At 47.6% G+C, this 22,531-nt stretch overlaps 1 protein-coding gene across 5 annotated transcripts in view; it reads right to left on the reverse strand.

Moving 5' to 3' along the window:
• CLYBL (citramalyl-CoA lyase) overlaps nt 1–22,531 on the reverse strand; it is a 422,234-nt gene that overhangs the window by 219,864 nt on the left and 179,839 nt on the right. The window lies entirely within an intron of this gene.

Consider the following 22,531-nt stretch of genomic DNA (forward strand, 5'->3'; position numbering starts at 1 on the left):
TTATTTATTTTATTTATTTATAAAATATTTTACCAGGAAGTAATACATTGAGAGTTACCTCTCGTTTTCAAGTATGTCCTGGGCACAGAGTTAAGACAAATAATACATGTTTACAAATAGTTACATAATGAGCAGGGTATACATTATATACAAGACATTGCATGCACAGTTAAAGATAATTTGTATAATGGGCGTATGAAACAGTTACAGACCACATTAAAATTGTGTGACAGCCTTAGATTTGAAAGAACTTAGACTGGTGGTGGATGTAAGAGTCTCTGGTAGGTTGTTCCAGTTTTGGCGTGCACGGTAAGAGAAGGAGGAGCGTCCGGATACTTTGTTGAGCCTTGGGACCATGAACAGTCTTTTGGAGTCTGATCTCAGGTGATAGGTGCTGCATGTGGTAGGGGTGAGGAGCTTGTTCAGGTAGCTGGGTAGCTTGCCCATCAAGAATTTGAAGGCAAGACAGGAAAGGTGAACTTTGCGCCTAGACTCGAGTGATGACCAATCTAGTTCTTTGAGCATTTCGCAGTGATGTGTGTTATAGTTGCATTGGAGAACTAAACGACAAATTGAGTTGTAGAGGGTGTTAAGTTTGCTAAGGTGGATTTGAGGTGCCGAGCCATATACTATGTCTCCATAGTCAATAATTGGCATTAGCATCTGCTGTGCGATACGTTTTCTGACCAGGAGACGTAGGGAGGATTTGTTCCTGTAAAGTACCCCTAGTTTGGCATAGGTCTTAGTTGTCAGGGTATCAATGTGCATCTCGAATGTTAAGTGGGAGTCAAACCATATGCCCAGGTATTTAAAACTAGTGACAGGGGTTAGGGTGGTGTTAGTTTTGGTTCTAATCTGGAGCTCAATCACTGGAAGCTTAAAAAATTTAGTCTTGGTCCCAAACACCATTGTTACAGTCTTGTCAGTGTTTAAAAACAGTTTGTTTTGGGAAATCCAGTTTTCGAGTCTCAAAAAGTCAGACTGAAGTATGTGTTGAAGGTCAGAGAGGCTATGGCTGTGTGCATATAGGATTGTGTCATCTGCATACATGTGTATTGAGGCTTCCTGACAAGCTGTGGGGAGATCATTGATGAACACTGAGAAGAGTATGGGCCCCAGAAAAGAGCCTTGCGGGACGCCACAGGTGATAGGCAGGGGGTTACAGTTAGAGCCAGGGATGGACACATGTTGGGATCTACCTGATAGGTAGGACTGAAACCAGTTTAAAGCATGCTTCCCTATTCCAGAGCTCTGGAGTTTGTTGAGCAGGATAGCATGATCAACAGTATCAAAAGCCTTTGCAAAATCTAGGAATACTGCACCAGTGAGTTGACCCCGTTCCCTTCCACACTGGATTTCATTGCAAACTTTTAGCAGGGTAGTTACGGTAGAGTGCTTTGGGCGAAAGCCAGATTGGAATTGGCTAGGGAAATTTGTCTTGTTATAGTAATCGCTTAATTGGGAGTGGACACGTTTTTCCATGACTTTGGATAGGATTGGGAGAAGGGAGATTGGTCTGTAGTTTGAGACAGTGTTTTTGTCCCCACTTTTGAAGATTGGGACAACTCTAGCAGCTTTCCAGGTCTTAGGCCAGGTCTTAGGCCAGCAGACAGGATAGAGTTGACTATGGAAGCAACTGGTTTGGCAATTGCTGGGGCACCAAGTCTTAGGAATCTAGATTGTAGTGTCAGGTCCACATTGGCTGCTTAGTTTTAATTTGAGAAGCGCTTGTGTAATCTCCTCTTCGGATACTGGGCCAAATTGAAAATTGTGGGCAATGTTGGGAGGGGGTGGGGCTATAGGGGTACTCCCAGGATGAGATTCAGGTTTGTGGTTTGGGCTGCGTTTTGCTAATAAGTTAGTAGCACACCCCACAAAGTAATCATTGAATGCATTTGCAATATCGGTGGGGTTTGTCAGAGTAATATCGCCCTTAGTGATATTACTTGGCTGTTGGTGGTTAGAAGGCTGGAGTATGTTGTTGATAACCTTCCAGAAGTTAGCTGGGTTTGATGTGTTCTGGAGGAGATTGTCAGAGTAATATTGTGCTTTTGCGTGCCTTGTTTGCCTTGTGACCACGTTCCGCAAGCATCTGTAGTGATTGAGATCCTTGGTAGTGCCAGTTATTTTGTGGCTTTTCCACAAGGCATCCCTGAACTGGTAGAGTGCTATAAGGTCAGGTGTAACCCATGGAAGGTGGGCCCCCCGTACCCTTATTCTGCGTAGTGGAGCATGGGTATCACAGAGTTTTAAGAACTCGGATTGGAAATAGTCAAGCGCAGAATCAGGGTCAGGAATTAAATCGATTCTGTGCCAAGGGCAGTTGGTAAGGTCAGCCAGAAACTGTTGTGGGTTAAAGTTTCGGAATGTTCTAGTGAGGAGAACTTTAGGGCTTGATTGGGGCGGTTTAATTTTCCTTACACGGTACACTATTGCATGGTCACTGAAAATGTCAGGAAGGATGCCAGAGGATCGGATTCTGCTGGGATTTGAGGAGAGAATCCAGTCTAGCAAGGAATGGTTGTGCGTTTTCACGTTTGTTCGTGTGGGTTGGGAAATGAGTTGCGATAGGTTAAGCGACTTGATTTGTGTGTGGATTTTGTGTTTTTTTGTGTCAAGCCAATTGAAGTTGAAATCCCCAAGAACTAGCAGCTCACTCTTCTCAGTCTGAGAGGAAATGGAGCCAAGAAACTGGGTGATATCAGTCAGGGATTGTAGAGGTGCTTTAGGGGGGCGATAGATGCCAGCAATCAGGACGGGCTTAGAGAAGGGGAGGCAGATTCTGCCAACTAGGATTTCAAAAGAGGTTGGTCTTGGGGGGCAGTTTACCAGTGTAAATTGTAAGGTGTCTGCAATATAAAATAACACCCCTCCTCCTCCTCTCTTTGACCTATCTCTCCTAAAAATGGAGTACCCCTGAATGGCAATATGTGCATCAGGGATTTTAGGGGTTAGCCATGTTTCTGTAAGAACGATAGCTTTTGGTTTATGCATAAGGCACCATGCCCTTAGTTCATCCAGTTTGCGCAGCAGGCTCCGGATATTTATATGGGCGAGAGATAGCCCTTTTTGGAATTTGAAGGGGGTATTCTCAGGGGTATGGGACAGAGTTGAAGTGGGAGGGCCTGGGTTAGGTTCAATATCACCTGCTAAAGAGAGTAAAAGTATGAGTAGAAATTTGAGTAGTTGTTTGTGTAACGGGTATTCCACCCCACCCAATCTCATATGTAGTGTGGGTGAGTAGAACATGCAGTGTTACCGATGGGGTGCGTATACCTGTCAGGCTCACAGGAGGTCTGAGCCTCCGCTAATGAGAGCCTGGGGTGAATCCTCTGGAACGAATCTTCTTTCAGCGCCTCCACCTGTGTAGGATTCTATGGAAGTGTAGAATGACCCTACATAGGAACCCAATCAGAAACCACACACACAGTGATTATATAACTAAGGACTTTACTAACGAATAATAATGATAACCTGTGTCTCTCTCACGGTGAAACACTAACAGTGACGTCTCGCAGGACGATTCCCAAACACTAGGTGATTCCACCCAGTGTCCCAAGAACCCCACCCAATGTCCCGTACTCCTACAGAGATAGTCAATGGGTGACTGCGCAGTCACTAAGAACCTCTAGGCCTGTTGGTGCACATGTGATGGTATAATACCTGCCGAGCACTCCGGTGCTCGGGTCAGCAACAAACTTCTCAAAGGGTCAGACGTGTGATGAGTCCGTCTGATCCTCCAACCGAACTCCTTGCACGTGCGGACCACTAGGGCGGTCCCACTCTGGAATCGTCTCTGTGGACCCCAACGTGGGTCCAACCGCTTCCACAGGAACAGCAGCAGCCGCTGTGTCCCTGTCTATATAAATGGTACTAACGTGACAGGAACCCTAACCTAGGGCCTGTCCCTGTAGTACAGCAACCTGTAGTGGCTTGGGGAACTCCTAGGGCCTGCAGGGGTAATGACCTGTCCCACTCCCCCAACTACCCAAGTCCCTTCGGTAAGTGATCTGGAATGGACTAGAGTACTCTTCCATGCAGTACTTGGGCGTCTACCTACTGTTGGCTAGCATAGTGCAGATATTCTCCAGAATTCCTGACCTCGTTAACAGGCTATCCCTTCAGGCATCCTACCCCTAGCGCTACCTCAAGGTGACTAGAACAGCTATAGCCCTTCTCCAGACCCACTACTCTCTGACTAGTCCCAGCGCCTACCGCAGCAAGCTGTAACTCACTGGAGGCTGCAGCCAACGTGCTGCGCAACAAGGTGCCTGCCTATCAGACCTCACAGCACTGCTAGCTGTGACCCTGACAAGGCAGCACTCTAACAACACTAAGGGCAGCGTCCCTATCTTGGGCCTCCCTCAGTACTTACCCCACTACACTAGTGGGGGGGTTGGGGCCTACCTGGGGTGTGGGTACCTATGGGGTGCAGGAGCTGCTCTCACTCCCCGCACCCTTCTTCCCTCACAGCTCCCTAGCTCCAACTCTCTAACTGCAGACTTCCTTCTCTCAGCTCCCACTAATGTAAGTGGCAGGGTCCCTAACCTGAGGGCTGCCCCTGGAAACACTCACCTTACTAGGGAGCTGAGCTATCCTGGACCAAAGGGGGTGCTGGCCTAATACAGGGGAGTCCCTCTCTCCTGTACCCTACCTCCTTCCCTCACAGGGTCCCTCCGCTGACTGACTAGCGTGGTGCAAGCCCGCGAAATGTATCCTTTCCTCCAGGGCAGTCCTGCAGCCTTATTGGCTCCTATGAGGCACCTGGTGCCTCCCTCGCTATGCTCCATGGGAGTTGTAGTCCCATAGAGCCTATCCTGGCATTGGGGCCGCGTGCGCGCCTTTCCTGCGCATGCGCGAGCTATAGGGAGCTTCCTCAACCTTTCCCTACTCTGTTCTGGCCCTCGCGCGACTTTCACTGCCTCTGGGGCTCTAACTGCGCATGCGCGATCACTGCGCATGTGCGAATGGCTAATTAATGGCGGCGCTCTCCTCGCCGGCCGCCGGGACCTTAGAGACGCGACCGCGGCCTTAGCAACGGCCCGATCGCGTCCCCGGCAACCGGCCTGCTCGCGGAGACAGCGCACCGCTCCCTGCAACGGCCCCCACCCTTGGGATGGCCGTCGGGTCTGCCGCTGGCCTCCGGCAGTACCCGGCATCGCTTGTGCCCACGGAGGCTCCCGAGGGGGTCGCAGGGGGCAAAGGGTGACCTGGCTACACTCTCCCCCTGGTGAAACACCCAACGCCCTCGCTTGGGGAACGACATAACAGGGCACAATTTCACACACTGACAAATGGCATGGCATACCCCGTACACTTAACAGATCGGCTTTAACATCACCAACACATGTCACATCACACCCCATAATTCCCGAGGCTAGCTGAGACCATTTGTGGGGTGCCCCTAACTGAACAGGTGGGGGTACCTCACTTTTGCGTCCATGAGCCTCTCCCAGAAAATTCTCTTGAAGAGCACACTCTGGGGTGACAGTCACTGGTTCAGTACTACTTCCTCCCCCTGGTGGAAGGAATAGCACAGTGTCTTTCAACCCGGTCTTTACCTGGTCATCCACGCCTTGGAAACAGCAGGCCAGGCGGCCAAGACCTTTCCCACGGTCCACTACTTGGCGGATGGGCCGCTTCTCTTTCAGCAAAGTCTCTATTTCACCTGGCAGGGGGTAAAGGGTAGATACCTTACCACTGCGGTGATTCACGGTGGCCAACAGGTCCTCGGGGACGCGGTCAGTTCCCACCTCGGCTATCTCAGGACCTGCCCCCGGCACTTCTGGGGCAGTCCACTTACTGGCTTGAAACTCGGGAGCGTTGGATTCCAGTCCTGGGATCATCATTTGGGTTAGAGCACACGGGCTCATACTCATTTCAGGAACCATAACTCTGGCCTTTTTCACGACCACCTCCATCGGAGCCTGTGGGGGGCAAAGGGGTTCCTTACCACTCTGCTGGCTTGCGATGGTTTTCTCTTCTTCTGGAACACTGTCAGGTATCGTCTGTGCTTCACCTGACACCACGACAGAGCTGACTGTTCTCTTCAACTGAACGGTAGGCGGTAGATACTGGTCCACTCGCATGGCGGAACAGCTTTCTTCTAGGGGGGACACCTCCGCCAGGACGCGATGCAGAGGGGAACCCTTCGCCCAGGTAACCAGACTTAAGGAGCCATCGTGCTCCGCGGTCACCTGGAGGCTCACCCCCAACACCCCTGGGGCAGTCAACTCACCCTTGTCGTCGCTAACCGGTACTGATCCTACGCCTGGGACCGATGGTACCTCTGTGGGCCGGACGGGCCGTGGTAGGGCACATGGGCCCACAGCACCTGAATACACTGTAACCAAAGTAGGTGATTCTTTGGCCCCAACTTCACTGGTGTGGTCCGCCGGCTGGCGCATCACCACAAGTGTCTGGCGGCTGACTTCACTGAAAGAAAATGGGGGTACAGACACCTTACCCTGTGATTCCTCTATCTCACTGCTGGGGTGGTTCGACGGTAGGCGCATCGCCACCGATGGTTTGTCCTTTTCCGTAGCTGGCTGGGCCTCAGTCCTCCCCTCTTGGTTGCAACGGGGGACTAGGGCAGCCTTGTCTGTCATCTGAGATTCCTGCTTGGGATCTGGGACTGTAGACTGTAGCAGCACAGGCTTTAGAAACTGTGCTCCGCAGCAGGCACACTTGGGGCCCCAGGTCGGTCTGCCACCTGGGAAGTCACACTGATTACAAACACATCGTATACACCCATCGTCCTCCACCACGGCCACCCGATATTCTATTGGTAGCCTAAAATGGTTAAAGTCCATTCCACCAGATAGACTCAAGTCCTTTTGTAGGCACGGGCACACCAGAAAGGATATTTTCCCTCCTTTAGACCGCCATGCTCCATATAAATGAGGGTGTATTTCTCTGCATTCTGTATTGTTTTTAATGGGAACAGCAGTTGCTGATGGTTGTTCACTTTGCTTGCTCCCCCTGGTGGAATGTAAAGGAAGGGCTCGCTCTATCACTGAGTCACTCACATTGCGGGGGCGGAGCTCTGGTTTTCCCGCCAGTCCCGGATGGATTTCTGCAACACAATTTGGTGCAGGCTTGCAGTCAGCAGCACATGTGCTCTCCTGCTTTGGCGGGAGACGCCATTTTAGGTGTGACTCCCTTGATGAGGGAGCCTCCATTTTGATCACAGTTCTGGTAATCTCACTAAGGCTCTCTGAGTATGCAAGAGGGTAGCCTTCTGTTGGGGCCCCTGGGAAATGTAAGGTCGGAGGGACATTTTCCCGGCATATTTCCTGATCCGTTACTAGCCATAGTCTACAACACTGGTCAGTGGGGTCGTACCGGTGCTCTATCCTCTTCCACCCTTGGTCTATGCCCAGGAGTCTCCCTAGGGCCTCACCAATTTCCCTCAACTTCACGGCACTACTGGGAACATCCCCTACTACTAGCACATGTCGCGGGGATACTTCTGTCCTCTTGGTTCGTTCGTGGCCCTCATGGCTTGCAGGCCCAAACATGGTGAAAAGTCTAAATTGGCCAATTTGGAAAAAATGAAAACAGGGCACCCCAGGTCTATCTCAGCAGCGCCTCCAAATGTAACGGGTATTCCACCCCACCCAATCTCATATGTAGTGTGGGTGAGTAGAACATGCAGTGTTACCGATGGGGTGCGTATACCTGTCAGGCTCACAGGAGGTCTGAGCCTCCGCTAATGAGAGCCTGGGGTGAATCCTCTGGAACGAATCTTCTTTCAGCGCCTCCACCTGTGTAGGATTCTATGGAAGTGTAGAATGACCCTACATAGGAACCCAATCAGAAACCACACACACAGTGATTATATAACTAAGGACTTTACTAACGAATAATAATGATAACCTGTGTCTCTCTCACGGTGAAACACTAACAGTGACGTCTCGCAGGACGATTCCCAAACACTAGGTGATTCCACCCAGCGTCCCAAGAACCCCACCCAATGTCCCGTACTCCTACAGAGATAGTCAATGGGTGACTGCGCAGTCACTAAGAACCTCTAGGCCTGTTGGTGCACATGTGATGGTATAATACCTGCCGAGCACTCCGGTGCTCGGGTCAGCAACAAACTTCTCAAAGGGTCAGACGTGTGATGAGTCCGTCTGATCCTCCAACCGAACTCCTTGCACGTGTGGACCACTAGGGCGGTCCCACTCTGGAATCGTCTCTGTGGACCCCAACGTGGGTCCAACCGCTTCCACAGGAACAGCAGCAGCCGCTGTGTCCCTGTCTATATAAATGGTACTAACGTGACAGGAACCCTAACCTAGGGCCTGTCCCTGTAGTACAGCAACCTGTAGTGGCTTGGGGAACTCCTAGGGCCTGCAGGGGTAATGACCTGTCCCACTCCCCCAACTACCCAAGTCCCTTCGGTAAGTGATCTGGAATGGACTAGAGTACTCTTCCATGCAGTACTTGGGCGTCTACCTACTGTTGGCTAGCATAGTGCAGATCCTCTCCAGAATTCCTGACCTCGTTAACAGGCTATCCCTTCAGGCATCCTACCCCTAGCGCTACCTCAAGGTGACTAGAACAGCTATAGCCCTTCTCCAGACCCACTACTCTCTGACTAGTCCCAGCGCCTACCGCAGCAAGCTGTAACTCACTGGAGGCTGCAGCCAACGTGCTGCGCAACAAGGTGCCTGCCTATCAGACCTCACAGCACTGCTAGCTGTGACCCTGACAAGGCAGCACTCTAACAACACTAAGGGCAGCGTCCCTATCTTGGGCCTCCCTCAGTACTTACCCCACTACACTAGTGGGGGGGTTGGGGCCTACCTGGGGTGTGGGCACCTATGGGGTGCAGGAGCTGCTCTCACTCCCCGCACCCTTCTTCCCTCACAGCTCCCTAGCTCCAACTCTCTAACTGCAGACTTCCTTCTCTCAGCTCCCACTAATGTAAGTGGCAGGGTCCCTAACCTGAGGGCTGCCCCTGGCAACACTCACCTTACTGGGGAGCTGAGCTATCCTGGACCAAAGGGGGTGCTGGCCTAATACAGGGGAGTCCCTCTCTCCTGTACCCTACCTCCTTCCCTCACAGGGTCCCTCCGCTGACTGACTAGCGTGGTGCAAGCCCGCGAAATGTATCCTTTCCTCCAGGGCAGTCCTGCAGCCTTATTGGCTCCTATGAGGCACCTGGTGCCTCCCTCGCTATGCTCCATGGGAGTTGTAGTCCCATAGAGCCTATCCTGGCATTGGGGCCGCGTGCGCGCCTTTCCTGCGCATGCGCGAGCTATAGGGAGCTTCCTCAACCTTTCCCTACTCTGTTCTGGCCCTCGGGCGACTTTCACTGCCTCTGGGGCTCTAACTGCGCATGCGCGATCACTGCGCATGTGCGAATGGCTAATTAATGGCGGCGCTCTCCTCGCCGGCCGCCGGGACCTTAGAGACGCGACCGCGGCCTTAGCAACGGCCCGATCGCGTCCCCGGCAACCGGCCTGCTCGCGGAGACAGCGCACCGCTCCCTGCAACGGCCCCCACCCTTGGGATGGCCGTCGGGTCTGCCGCTGGCCTCCGGCAGTACCCGGCATCGCTTGTGCCCACGGAGGCTCCCGAGGGGGTCGCAGGGGGCAAAGGGTGACCTGGCTACACTTGCAAGTTGTTACTTTATGATGTTTGCCATTTGAGTGTGCAGTGGTTGGAGTGCTGGTTTTCAGGGTTCTCCTCCAACATTCAGTAGATAGTGCAAGGCTTTTGAGTAGTCCAGGGTGTATGGTGATGTTGGCCGTGGGCCAGGAGGGGGGAGTGTGCAGTGGATAGAGAGAATAACATTTCAATGAGGCCACGAGAAAGAACAAAGTGGAGGTAAAAAGCAGGTTCATTATGCCAGAGGTAGGTAATGTTGCATGGAGCTGTTTTGAGCGAAGTGTGTGTGTGCAGACTAAACAGCAGGGATCATATTGTTGTCAGAACAGCTCACCGTTTGTTGCCAAGTGTAGAAGAGTTTGCAGTAGATCCAGTCCCCAGTCACCTCTAGTCAAACTATAGTCTAACTATATTTATCACTTAAAAGCTCACTTTAAATGCCTCACTAATGGCAATGCAGTGCCTGCTAAATGCAGGAGAGGTATTGGTTTTATACAGCTAAAACAGTCACATGACCCTTCGTATTGTTTCTTCGGAAACAGAATACTGGTAATGGAATTTCCAAATTAAATATCTCCGGGACAGGGGGCTCAAATTAGACGAAAATATATATATATGTAAAAAAATAACAGACAGCACGGATTGTTGCTTTATGGTACACAGCCTTCATTTTCAGGAATCAAGAGTTTGCAAGTTTGATATTGTAGCTATGACAAACATAAAGTTGACAGACAGCCAACTTTTCAGTCTTGCAAAAACATACATCTCTGTAAACTCATTAAGCTACCCAACAGGAAAGTTATTCTAAACCACAGAAACATGATAAAATTGGAACCCAACAGAGTACACGGGAAGGGACACATTACTTGTGAGCATTTGCACATATCTTGCTAAGCTTTAGTAGAATCCAAATGCTACAGAATAAATCAACTTCCTGATGCATTCAAAGATGTCATTTATGGCATTCAATGGCACTCTGAACACTGCTAAAGCATCTAGGAGAACAAAAACTGTAATGATCTTCAAACAAGATTTAAAAATTGCAAGCAGGTTATTACCACTTCAAACTCTAAAACAGCAATTAGATACTTATCTGGCAAAGCTTGCTAAAACATCTAACGCTGCAGAACCCATGGATTTAATGTATTATAATTATCTCTTGATAGGCTTAACAGTGGGAATAAAAATAATATCCACTGACCACTGAAACTCCCCCTGAACACAGCAAACTTGGAGCCTATGTTGTTGTTTCTCAGAATGCTGAGTGTTGCAGCTGTGTTGTGAATTTTCAATATCATTCTTTGGTCTTAACAATAACTCATCCACAATAAAGCAGAATCATATATCTTATCTTACATGTCCTAATAAAAGAGTGGCACCATCTGCCATGCATTTTATTCCAACAATCTATCACAATCTTTTGCGCTTCTTTTTTTTTTATTTTAAGTTTTCGTATACAGTATGTAGAAAGTTCAAGACATTTTAATATTCATGATGCTCACCCCATGGTATGCTGCTATAACTTACATGACAGTACAATACTTACTGTGGTGTACTGAGCATGCATTTCTTACTGTTGGAACATGTGCTTTTTTTCATGTCGCTACCAGGTACTGAGGCATTGGTCATCATCACCGAATAATGAATATGAAGCATATCTATACAGGCAGTGTTTTCACAACTGTGTGTCTTTATTCATCTTGCCACCCACCCACAGCTGTCCAGAGACTTGGATACTAACTGATAAATAACCTGTATTATAGGCTAACGCAGTAAAATTTTAACCAATCAGTAATGGCCGGAATTTTAGCAGCTTGCAAAGTGCAGTTTTCAATGTGTTTATTTTCCAGCCAATCAGCATTCAGAACAGCTGAGACAGGGCAAGGGATTGGTCAGGAAGTATCAGTCACGGGTTGACTCCTCCCCCTCCCGAGCTGACTGAGATTTTCTGAGCAGATTCAGTTGAATTAGGGGGGGGGGGGGGGGTTCTGCAAATAAGTAAGTGGCTGTCTGCAGTTTGTGTGTGCTGTAGATCTGTGTAGAGTTGCTGTGTGTGTATAGAGCTCCAGTGTGTGTGTGTGTGTGTGTGTGTGTGTGTGTGTGTGTGTGTGTGTGTGTGTGTGTGTGTGTGTGTGTGTGTGTGTGTGTGTGTGTGTGTGTGTGTGTGTGTGTGTGTGTGTGTGTGTGTCAGTGTCAGCAGCAGTGTTTATGGGTGTAGCAAGTGTGTGTAGCAGCAGTTTGTGTGTGTGTGTGTGTGTGTGTGTGTGTGTATAGAGGTGCTGTGTATAGAGGTGCAGTGTTGTGTGTCTGTGTGTGTGTGTGTGTGTGTAGATGTGCTGTGTTGTGTATAGAGGTGCAGTGCTGTGTGTGGGGTGTGTGTGTAGAGGTGCAGTATTGTGTGTAGAGGTGGTGGGGGGGAGAGTGCAAAGTTTAGTAAGTGGCTGCATTTTTGATTGTGTGTGTGTATTGTGCTGTTGTATGTGTAGCAGCAGTTGTGTGTGTATAGAGCTTGTGTGTGTGTGTGTGTGTGTGTGTGTGTGTCAGTAGCAGTGTTTATGGGTGTAGCATGTGTGTGTAGCAGCAGAGTTTGTGTGTGTAGAGCTGCTGTGGTGTGTGTGTGTGTGTGTGTGTGTGTGTGTATGTGTGTGTGTGTGTGTGTGTGTGTGTGTGTAGAGGAGGTGCTGTGTTGTGAGTGTAGAGGAGGTGCTGTGTTGTGTGTGTGTGTGTGTGTAGAGGTGCTGTGTGTGTGTGTGTGTGTGTGTGTGTACACAGAGGGGGCGGCAGTGTGCGGATATAGATATCTGCAGTGTAAGCGTATATAGAGGTGGTTTCATGTATTTACCATTTTATTTTATTAATAAAATCTATTTAACTATACAAAAGTGTCTATTATTTATGAAATAAGCTACATTTAGCCTATAATAGCAATAATCCCCTCAGAACAGGGCATTACTGGCCAATAATGCCCAGCCTGGGTTAAATTCCCTCGGCTTCGCCTCGGGCCTTCAGCTCTTCCAGCCAGGGCATTATTGGCCAGTAATGCCCTGTTCTTCAGGGATTATTACTTAAATATTTGCCAACCTCAAAGTGCAGCTATTAGCACAGTGCTTTTTAACCTTGTGTTTTGCTAAGGAACCCTATAATAATATTCTGCATTAGTGACATTAAATAGTAGAGGTACTATACCTGAATACAGCACTTTGGCAACACCATTCTAAAAGATTTAGCCTATAATTATGAGAACAGAAACTTTTTTAGTAACTCCCCTTTTCTTTGTATAAGCAGTAATAATATATTTATCACACTTTATTTGTTCATTCAGTTAGACATGTATCCTAAATATATTTTACCACAAATTGTCAGTTTAAACCTTCATTATTCAGAAAAGATCCCTGAAATGTTGAGACCTGCTATAGCATATTTTCTTCAGTTAGTCCTGAAAATAAACAATGTGAATAATATAATGTGACATTTATTACATTTTAGGCTTTTGTGCCTTCACAAATTATTGTACACTCCAGGGTGTGTGTACGTATGTGAAATATATATATATATATATGTATGTATATGTATATGTAGCCAGATCACCTGATGGCTAATATTCTGCCCTTGGGCTGGCAGGAAACCCTGGTACAATCAGGTTGCCAGTAGTTGATGTGGGGGTTTCCCCCTCCGAGGAGCTGCATTTGAGTGACAGCGGGAGGCGGTGACATAAGGAGTGGGCATGACCAATCATGAGCCAGACCTGGTGCCCTCCTCCTGGCAGTACTTAAAGACAGGACCGCCCTAAATTGAGTAGTGTCCTTCCCCCTATGAGAAAGGCAGGCCACACAACTGGGAGCCTGAGATTGGGGCCTTCCCTTGTGCTCTTCCCTCCGGGGGAGAGTGAGTGTGGACCATACCTCTGCCTCTGCTAGGGAGGTGGGGAAGAGCTAGGACGGCTGCGCGTGCCCTTGGCCTGTAGTGGCGGTCCAGGGACCATCCTTCAGTGAGAGCTGAGAGTACTGCATTCGGCAGAAGCCTGCCGTGTAACTGTGCTGTACAGAAGACAATAAACTAAAGAGATATGTGGGGTATGAACCCCAGAAGCCTGGTCCTGTGTCCCCACTACCATCGGCGGACGGTATATGTACCATACACCGTACAAATCTCGCACTGGGTGGGGGAAAAACATATATATATATATGTATATATGAGAGAGAGAGAGAGAGAGAGAGAGAGAGAGAGAGAGAGAGAGAGAGGAGAGAGAGAGGGTGAGAGAGAGAGATATAAAAAAGGGATAATTACTGCTGTTATCTCCAAGTATAGTTAAAACATACACATAAAATGACAAACAAAGACAACAAAAGACACAACACAGAAAAAGGGAAAATTGGGGACGGGGAAAGCCCAAAAAATAGTAGAAGAGTGTCTGCTTAAGCTGTAGGATGCTGCTGCCAGTCTTCAGGAACAACCACTTTCCTCTTCACTCTATAAAACAATAAGAAGACAGCGCGGCTCCCATAGTATAATACTGTATATAAATAATTTATTAATGATACTGCTAGATTACGGACACTCGCAATGTATAAAAAGGTAATAAGCAGTGAATAAAGATGTCATGGCATATCACCCATTACTCCATTTCATACGCCGATCCTCGTGTAGCTGAACTGGTAGTCTCCGTCGCGGACGCCAGGAACGTGCGCGCGCACTAGGTCTCTTCCTGGTTTCAAAGTCTCGCGATAGTTCGTGCCGGGAGATTTCATAAGATCCGGACACAGTTTGATGTGCACTGTATGCACAGGCGGCTTAGATATTGGAGTAGAAGGGTATAAAATCGCCAAATAGTGACAAATGAACTATTAAATAAATAAAGTCCATAAATAGGTCTTGCCCTACGCGTTTCGTCGCTGCATGCGACTTCTTCAAGGGCCTTTGAAACCAGGAAGAGACCTAGTGCGCGCGCACATTCCTGGCGTCCGCGACGGAGACTACCAGTTCAGCTACACGAGGATCAGCGTATGAAATGGAGTAATGGGTGATATGCCATGACATCTTTATTCACTGCTTATTACCTTTTTATACATTGCGAGTGTCCGTAATCTAGCAGTATCATTAATAAATTATTTATATACAGTATTATACTATGGGAGTCGCGCTGTCTTATTGTTTTTATATATATATATATATATATATATATATATATACACACATACACACACACACACACACACATACATATATATATATATATATATATATATATAGATACACCCACATACATATATACACCCACATACATACATACATACAGAGCTTTAATTAAAAAGAAAATAGGGACAAGGTGTTCAATATTTCAATATATATTGCTAATTGGGATTGGATTTTAAACTGATAAATGTGATTTGGTGCACTTTGGAGAGAGGGCTCAGTGTGCTACGAATTGGCATAGCAGAATTTCAAATGCTGTGTGTGAGAGTAGGGGGTAGCCAGGCTCTAAAATAAAGGTTACGCCCGTTTTGGTTACGCCTGATCCGTGTATAAGGGTCCAAGAGACATAGCTCTTGGATCCAGTAACATTGTACATTTCAATGTATTGTATGTAATAAAAGTATTTTATGTGGTTTTTCCCTTTCCGGGCATGCTAGCGAGCAGGGATTGCTACGGTATGAGTTTCAACGGGTGTTTTGCGGAGGAACCGTTGACAGAATGTGCCTAGGAGGTTGGGGTCCGGAGTTGTCGGTCCCCCCATAAATGTACCTGGGAATCATGCCTGATTCTCGGATACATGTAGGCACATTGTCCCGGCAATATCTCCACTTGAAAACGCAAGCGCGACTCACCACTAGTGTACCCTGCTTCAGCACAGCCCAGAAAGGAGAATGGGTCACAGGGATAAAACATCTATTCCTGTGCAAAAGATAGTGTGAGGCAGATAGAAATAAAACTACAACATATCTGTCTGTCCCCTGTTCCCAAAGACTCAGAAGTATAGTGAAATATACTTTATTACATGTAATGCGTTCTTTACATTCAGAACCAATGTCTAAAGAGGCTGCCCGAGCTAACCCATAGGCGCTGGTAAGTTTGCTGGACATCGGAGTTCAAAGCAGTCAGAGGATGCCAGGGGTGTGAGAATAGCATTTTGTCAGTGGGGAAAGGGAGAGTACTAGGTCCGGAGATCAATAGCAGTCCTCCGGGCTGCCACTTGTTCTGCCAGACCTGGTGGAGCCTGCCCCAGCGGGTGGCATTGAGATATCCAGGGAGAAAGGTGGCAAGCTTGCGCATGTCCCTTGGCTATTTCAGATTTCCAGCTGACCCGGCTTTTCTAGCTGGCTTGGCTCTGATTGGTTTCTTGGGAATTTCCCCATGCGTTGATTGGCTGCTGAGTTTTGTGAATGAAGCGCAGAATACTATAAAAATCTATGAGCCAATCAGATAGTAGTCCTCCGGTAGTAAGAGCGCAGGCGGTATTTTCAAAGTTGCTTCTGCGCAAATAGCAGAGCAAGCGGCTTCGATTTCAAGTCAGAAAAGCCTGCCCGCCAGAGTCTAAATCCCGACTTTTGCACCCAAGTTCTCAGAAATGATCGTAGCGGACACGGCTGGGATTTTATGCCAATCTGAGTTCCAGGAGACTTGGAGTGACTCGCGGTCAGGAGGGACCAAGTTCTTAGAAGACAACGTAGCACTGGTGTATGGAACTTTATGCCGATTTGGGTTCTAGGAGATTCCAGGCTAAGCCCAAGACAGGGTAAAACTCGCCCAAAGAGTTACCTGCATTCAGGAAAGTCTAGTTTTCAACCCCAGGCCCAAAGTAAGTGTGTCTTTTGTCTGTATTTTGTGTATCATTGTGTGTAAGCGAATTTATGCGAATAAACTACAATTTATTTCATTCCCTTGTTTTGCTCAATGTATGATCCCGGTAAAAAGGTGTAAATAACCTGGTCTCCCGTGACACTGTATATTCTAACATGGCCGTGTAAACAAATAATACAATGATGGCACTGCAATTCCCTGGTAAATGAGGCACTGCTGATTTGTCACTTCATCTGCTGGATCATTGCCTCTCTTTTATCCCGCATCTCACAATATGATTGACATATGTCTTTAATTGCATTTTACAGAGAATACTTTAAACAACAAAAATAAATAAATATCTTCCACTTATTGTGTAAAAGACTAGAGCGAAGCGGAATAAAAACAAAGAAAAGCACAGCAAGGGGACAGCGTCTGAAATTACACAACGCCAAGATTTGCACAATAATCCCATCTAATTAAGAAAGGAAGATACAAATTGTTTGTTATAAACACCAGCAGGCCTTGTGCAAACACTGACAGCTCAAAACGGAGCCAAACTAAGCATTTCTCTAATCAAAGCTACCTTCCAACGAGCGTTACTGGTACAGATGCAGCGCATGCATTTTATCACACATGATGATAATCCCAGTTATGGTCTTAATTTTAATCATTTGTTCTGCTTGTTTCTCAAACAATTAGCACTAATGAATGGCCAAAATAGCTTGGATCATATATGTCTAATTGCAGTCAAGAGCAGTTGGCACCTGAATGTACATTTCTATTACCCTGTGTGTAATGTTGGTTAATTGTATTTCTTTATATAGCATGTAAAAAAAAAAAAAAAAAAAAAAGAAAGGCAGCTCATTCAAAAAGAGACTGGAGTATTCTCCTCTTTCCCTTTGTTCAGACAAAAAGCTAAAGTCACTTCAAGAGCCACTTAATCCCATCATCTGCGGTTACAATTGCCTTACAGCATCAATCAAAAAGAATTTGAAGTAAGATGATGCAGCTATATTGTGTAATTAAAAGCAATTCAGGTAGTTATTGCTTGGGGGCCTTTGCAGGTCCAAGTACTTCAAATGGCCCTGCAGGGTTCCTAAATACTGTAGTGTTTTAAATTTGGTCAGCAACAATATCTCACAGAGAAAGGGGTGGAATATGCACACAAAAAAATAAACCTCTCCTAGTGTGTATTGTAAAGCGGAAGAAAAGAGGAGGATCAGCTGATTGATTCGCGATAAAAAAAAAAACCTACAACACCCTTATTGATGAGAGAATGAGAGAGAGATAACAAGAATAATAATCATTTTTAAAAAAGCAAGGGAGAATATTTGATATTAAGACAAATGTTGACATGTTTGATTTAATTTACTTATTTACTTTACAAAAGGATAAATAATTACCAGAAAAAGGAGAAATTATATATATAATAACCAGAAAAAGGAGAAATGTATGTATACACATACACATACACATACAAATACACATACGCACACCAGGACATAATAACAATCATCTGTTCCTTAGCAGGTCTTAAAATTAGGTAACAACAGATCATCAGATGAACAACAACACATGACATAATCCACCGTGTAATTATTTATTTAACAAAAATTAAGCCATTACGCCAGATATATTTTTGTGGGGGCTCAGGGGTTCCCAAAATGAACTTATTGGGGTTCTGTGTGTTGTTTAACTTATTGTCAGCTGGTCTCAGCTGTTGGAGGTTAGTGGCCCCTCCCTCCCAGGTGTCGAGCTCACCCCTGCCCACTGCCCTAGTAAGCAGGTCTCTTTCATGTTACTGGATATGGATCCAATGTTGGTCCTTCTCCCTCCTTATAAAGGTAAAAAAAGAATTTCAATCCTAGTATACGTGTATTAGTATTTCATCTGGTAGTGTTGGGAGCTGTGAGCAGGGTCTGCCTTGATGCGGCTCACAGGCTTACGACTCTTTGGCCAAAGGGTTAAACTAAATGACCCTTTTTCAAGAGAATATATAAGTATTTTTCTGCGTATTTTGTCATATTGGAAGTGGCATTGGGCTTTTTTGTTCTTTGTTTTATGCATTCGCCACGCTCAGTAGCACTCCTTTTTGACACTTGTATACATATATATTTTTGTGGGGGCTCAGGGGTTCCTAAAATGAGCTTCTTGGGGTTCTGTGTGTGTGTATATATATATTTAAAATCAGAGACAGAACATAAAACACAGACAGAGCTCAGTTTTAAGCACATCCAGTGAAACTCATACACGGTACAGTGCCTAAATATATATGTATAAATATCAAGTGTAGCCCTTTTTGTGAACACCTGAACTAAGGGACTACGGTGCATAAACCTGTGACTTCAGGAGCTCTGAGCCTCCGCATATTGGGAGCCTGGGGGGGGGTATACCTTTATCACTTGTGGTGCAGCGCCTCCACTCACCCAGGATCCCCACTAGAGAGATTATACCCTGAGCAAGAACCTAACAACAACAGTATGCAACCAACCTTTTTATATCACACATGAATAAACAAATGATATGCAGAATTATCATATAACCTTTACATACACACACACAACGTGGCTCGGCCACACCTTATTGGGATGATGTCCTGTACATAAGTGGCTCTGCCACTCTCCTTAGGAGTATGTCTCATAATCAGTAAAGTATGGTACCATATGCATTCTTTCAGGGAACCCAATTAGTTAGTGGGAGGCGGGATCAGCGCCTGGTGACCGGTGTAGGTGCACTTGTAGATAAGGATACCTTCCGGTCACTACGATGACCTTGACACTCCACGGGGTCCGGGTGTTAATCCAGCCTTGCGCCGTCTCTCCCTTCTGCAGCACCGTCAGATGGGAAATCCAAGATGGCGGCCGCAGCTCCGCAGCTCCGCAGCTCCGCATATGAACCTCACTAAAGGGAAACGTCCCTGACGACTATGGGCGTCCTTACAAATACAGCACCCTACGATGGCGGGGGAAAGACTCCTGGGGCTGTGGGCATACCCTATCTAAGCAGACGGGTCACTGACCCTCTGCTCTCGCACACGAGGTTCCGCCAACCTCCTCCTTCACCTCCCTCGCTGCTCTGACCCACCGCCCACACGCATCCGGTTCCTGCATACACAGTCTCGCATCCCATTGGTCCTCAGCCTCAGCTGACCTCCTCACAGTCAGAGTTCATAGTTCAACCCCCTCCAAGTCTCTACTTATGATTACCCTTCGCGCGCTTCCCTCGCGCATGCGCAGCCCAACTGGTACGCAGTAACTTCGCTGGCAAACAGGGACAATATGGCGCTGCCTATGTAATTGACAGCGCGGAACCTTTAATATATATGTACATCCTTACATTCTCCCCCCTCCAGAATCCAGCGTCCCCGCTGGACTACCTAACCACATATATATTAACTATGTACACAACCCTCTCCTCCTAGATTAGGTTACACATCTCATTAAACAGTACCATCATAGCTTGCATCCTATGCCGAGCCCACTGCTGAGCCTCATAATGGGGTGCCCCAAACTGATCATATGCCATTCGCATGGGAGGTTGACTGTTTCTTTGACTTCGGCGGGGTTGATCCTCCTCTGCTTCCTCTGCAGAGTGCTCAGTCTCAACTGGTATTTCCGTCTCTACCCTTGAGGGGTGTTCAGCATTAACACAGTCTCTTTGGGGTGTAAAACAGGGACTTCGTGGGTCTAGAGGCTGACTCACTGGAGTCAAATGATCAATGTTCGGGCCAAAAGGCTCTTTACCCGTGGCTCCTTCGGGAGATGCCTCCACGGCCGGAAGGCCCCTTTGAGAGGTTCCCTCCATTGTATCCTCAGAGGTGGCAATTGTTATAGTCTCTGAGCCATCCTCTGTGTATTCAACTGCTCCATCTAGAGCAGTGGCTGGAGCTTCCAATTCATCCGTCCCTACTTGAGGTATGAGAAGCAGATGATTCCTATGCCACACTTTTACGCGGCCTTCAGAATCCTTGATCCGGTACACAGGAAGACCCGGCATCTGTGACTCCACCTCATACACACCCTCCCGCCACCGGTCTGCCAATTTATGCTTCCCAGGAACACCTAAGTTGCGTAAAAGGACCGCATCTCCGGGGTGAATTTCCTTGTAACGTACTTTGTGGTCATAACGCCTTTTATTCCCCGCATTTAATTGTGCGGTCGTCCGCTCAGCCAATTTGTAGGCCAACTGTAGACTGTCCTTTAGTCGCTGAACGTATCGGAAATGCGTCCTATTGGATACCCCATCGGTAGATATCCGTAGGCGCACATCCACCGGTAACCGGGCTTCCCTTCCGAACATCAAGAAATACGGGGTATACCCAGTGGACTCATGTCGGGTGCAATTATACGCATGTACCAATGCTTCGACGTGTTTACTCCACTCCGTCTTTTGCGGGCTCGTCAATGTACCCAACATATCCAACAAGGTGCGATTGAACCGTTCGGGCAAGGCATCCCCTTCGGGGTGGTACGGGGTAGTACGTGACTTAGCGATGTTCAGTAGGGTGAGCAACTCCCGTATCAGTGTACTTTCAAAATCCCGGCCCTGATCGGAGTGAAGACGATTTGGTAACCCATAGTGAATGAAATATTTTTCCCATAGTACTCGGGCTACCGTTACGGCCTTCTGGTCTTTCGTAGGGAACGCTTGGGCGTACCTAGTGTAGTGGTCAGTGATCACGAGAACATTACTAACTCCCCGACTGTCGGGTTCGATACAAAGAAAATCCATACACACCAAATCCATGGGACCCGAACTTTTCAAGTGTGCCATAGGAGCCGCCCTGGTAGGCAGTGTCTTCCTTTGTAAACAACGATTACACTTCCTACAATGTTGCTCCACTGACTCCCTCATTCTCGGCCAATAGAACCTGTCCTGCAGTAGTCCAAAGGTCTTGTCAATGCCCAGGTGACCATGGTCATCGTGAAGGGCCCGGAGGACTAGTGTTCTCAAACGTTCCGGTAAAAACAACTGACGCCGATCGGGATGGTTATGATAGGAGATCACCCGATATAACAAACAATTGTCCATTTCAAACTTCCCAAACTCATTTAACAGGAGCTTCACCAAGTCTTTGGGGGCCCGCTTCAGTATAGACGGATTATCTTGCTGTACAGCTTGACGGGCTAGCTCCACTATGGGGTCTTGTGTCTGATAATGCACTAGATCCTTCCACGCTATGATATTATCTTCATTGACATTCATCCCGTCTCGACCTTGATAGGCCAGAGGAACGGCCTGCGAATGACATCCCAACGAGTCAACCACCCGTAATTCCGAGAATGCTACGTTGTCATCGACTATCGCCGCTACTGAACAGAGAGCACGAATCCCGGGGCCCGGTATCTCCTCCCAGACTTCCTCATCAGGGGTGGATTGCAGACCAGGTCGACGAGACAGAGCGTCGGCCCCTATGTTGGTGGGTCCAGGTTTGTATTTAAGGTTGAACCGGTAATTGGCTAGAGCAGCTAACCAACGGTGTCCGGTGGCGTCCAATTTGGCAGACGTATTGATATAGGTCATGGGATTGTTGTCCGTGCGTACTTCGAACGGCACTCCATATAGATAATCGTGCAGCTTGTCCACCACCGCCCATTTTAACGCCAAAAATTCCAACTTATGGACCGGGTAATTCTGCTCGCTAGGGGTTAAACTTCGGCTCGCGTAGGCCACTGGACGTAGCCCGGTCTCATACTTCTGATGCAAAACCGCTCCTAGCCCGCTGAGGCTAGCATCGACATGTAGGACATAGTCTCGCTCAGGATCCGCGTAGGCCAAGACGGGGGCCTGAGTGAGGCTGGTCTTTAAGTGTTTGAAGGCCTGTTCACATTCTGTAGTCCATGTCTTCCCAAAGGGGGTCTGCGCCGAGCTCCCCTTTCTCCCGGTTTCTCCCGGATACACCTTGAGAAGGTCATTCAGTCTCTTGGCCTTGCTGGAATACCCCTCCACGAACCGCCGATAATAGCCACAAAACCCCAAGAAAGACCGCAGCTCTTGAACATTTTGAGGTCTGGGCCAGTTCATCACCGCCTCGATCTTCCCTGGGTCGGTGGACACCCCATCAGCTGACACAATGTGGCCCACATACGTTACAGAGGTCCGACAGAATTTGCACTTGTCTAGCGACAGTTTT

This window comes from Ascaphus truei, chromosome 3 (genome assembly GCF_040206685.1).
Source record: "Ascaphus truei isolate aAscTru1 chromosome 3, aAscTru1.hap1, whole genome shotgun sequence".
In the NCBI taxonomy this organism is placed as follows: Eukaryota; Metazoa; Chordata; class Amphibia; order Anura; family Ascaphidae; genus Ascaphus; species Ascaphus truei.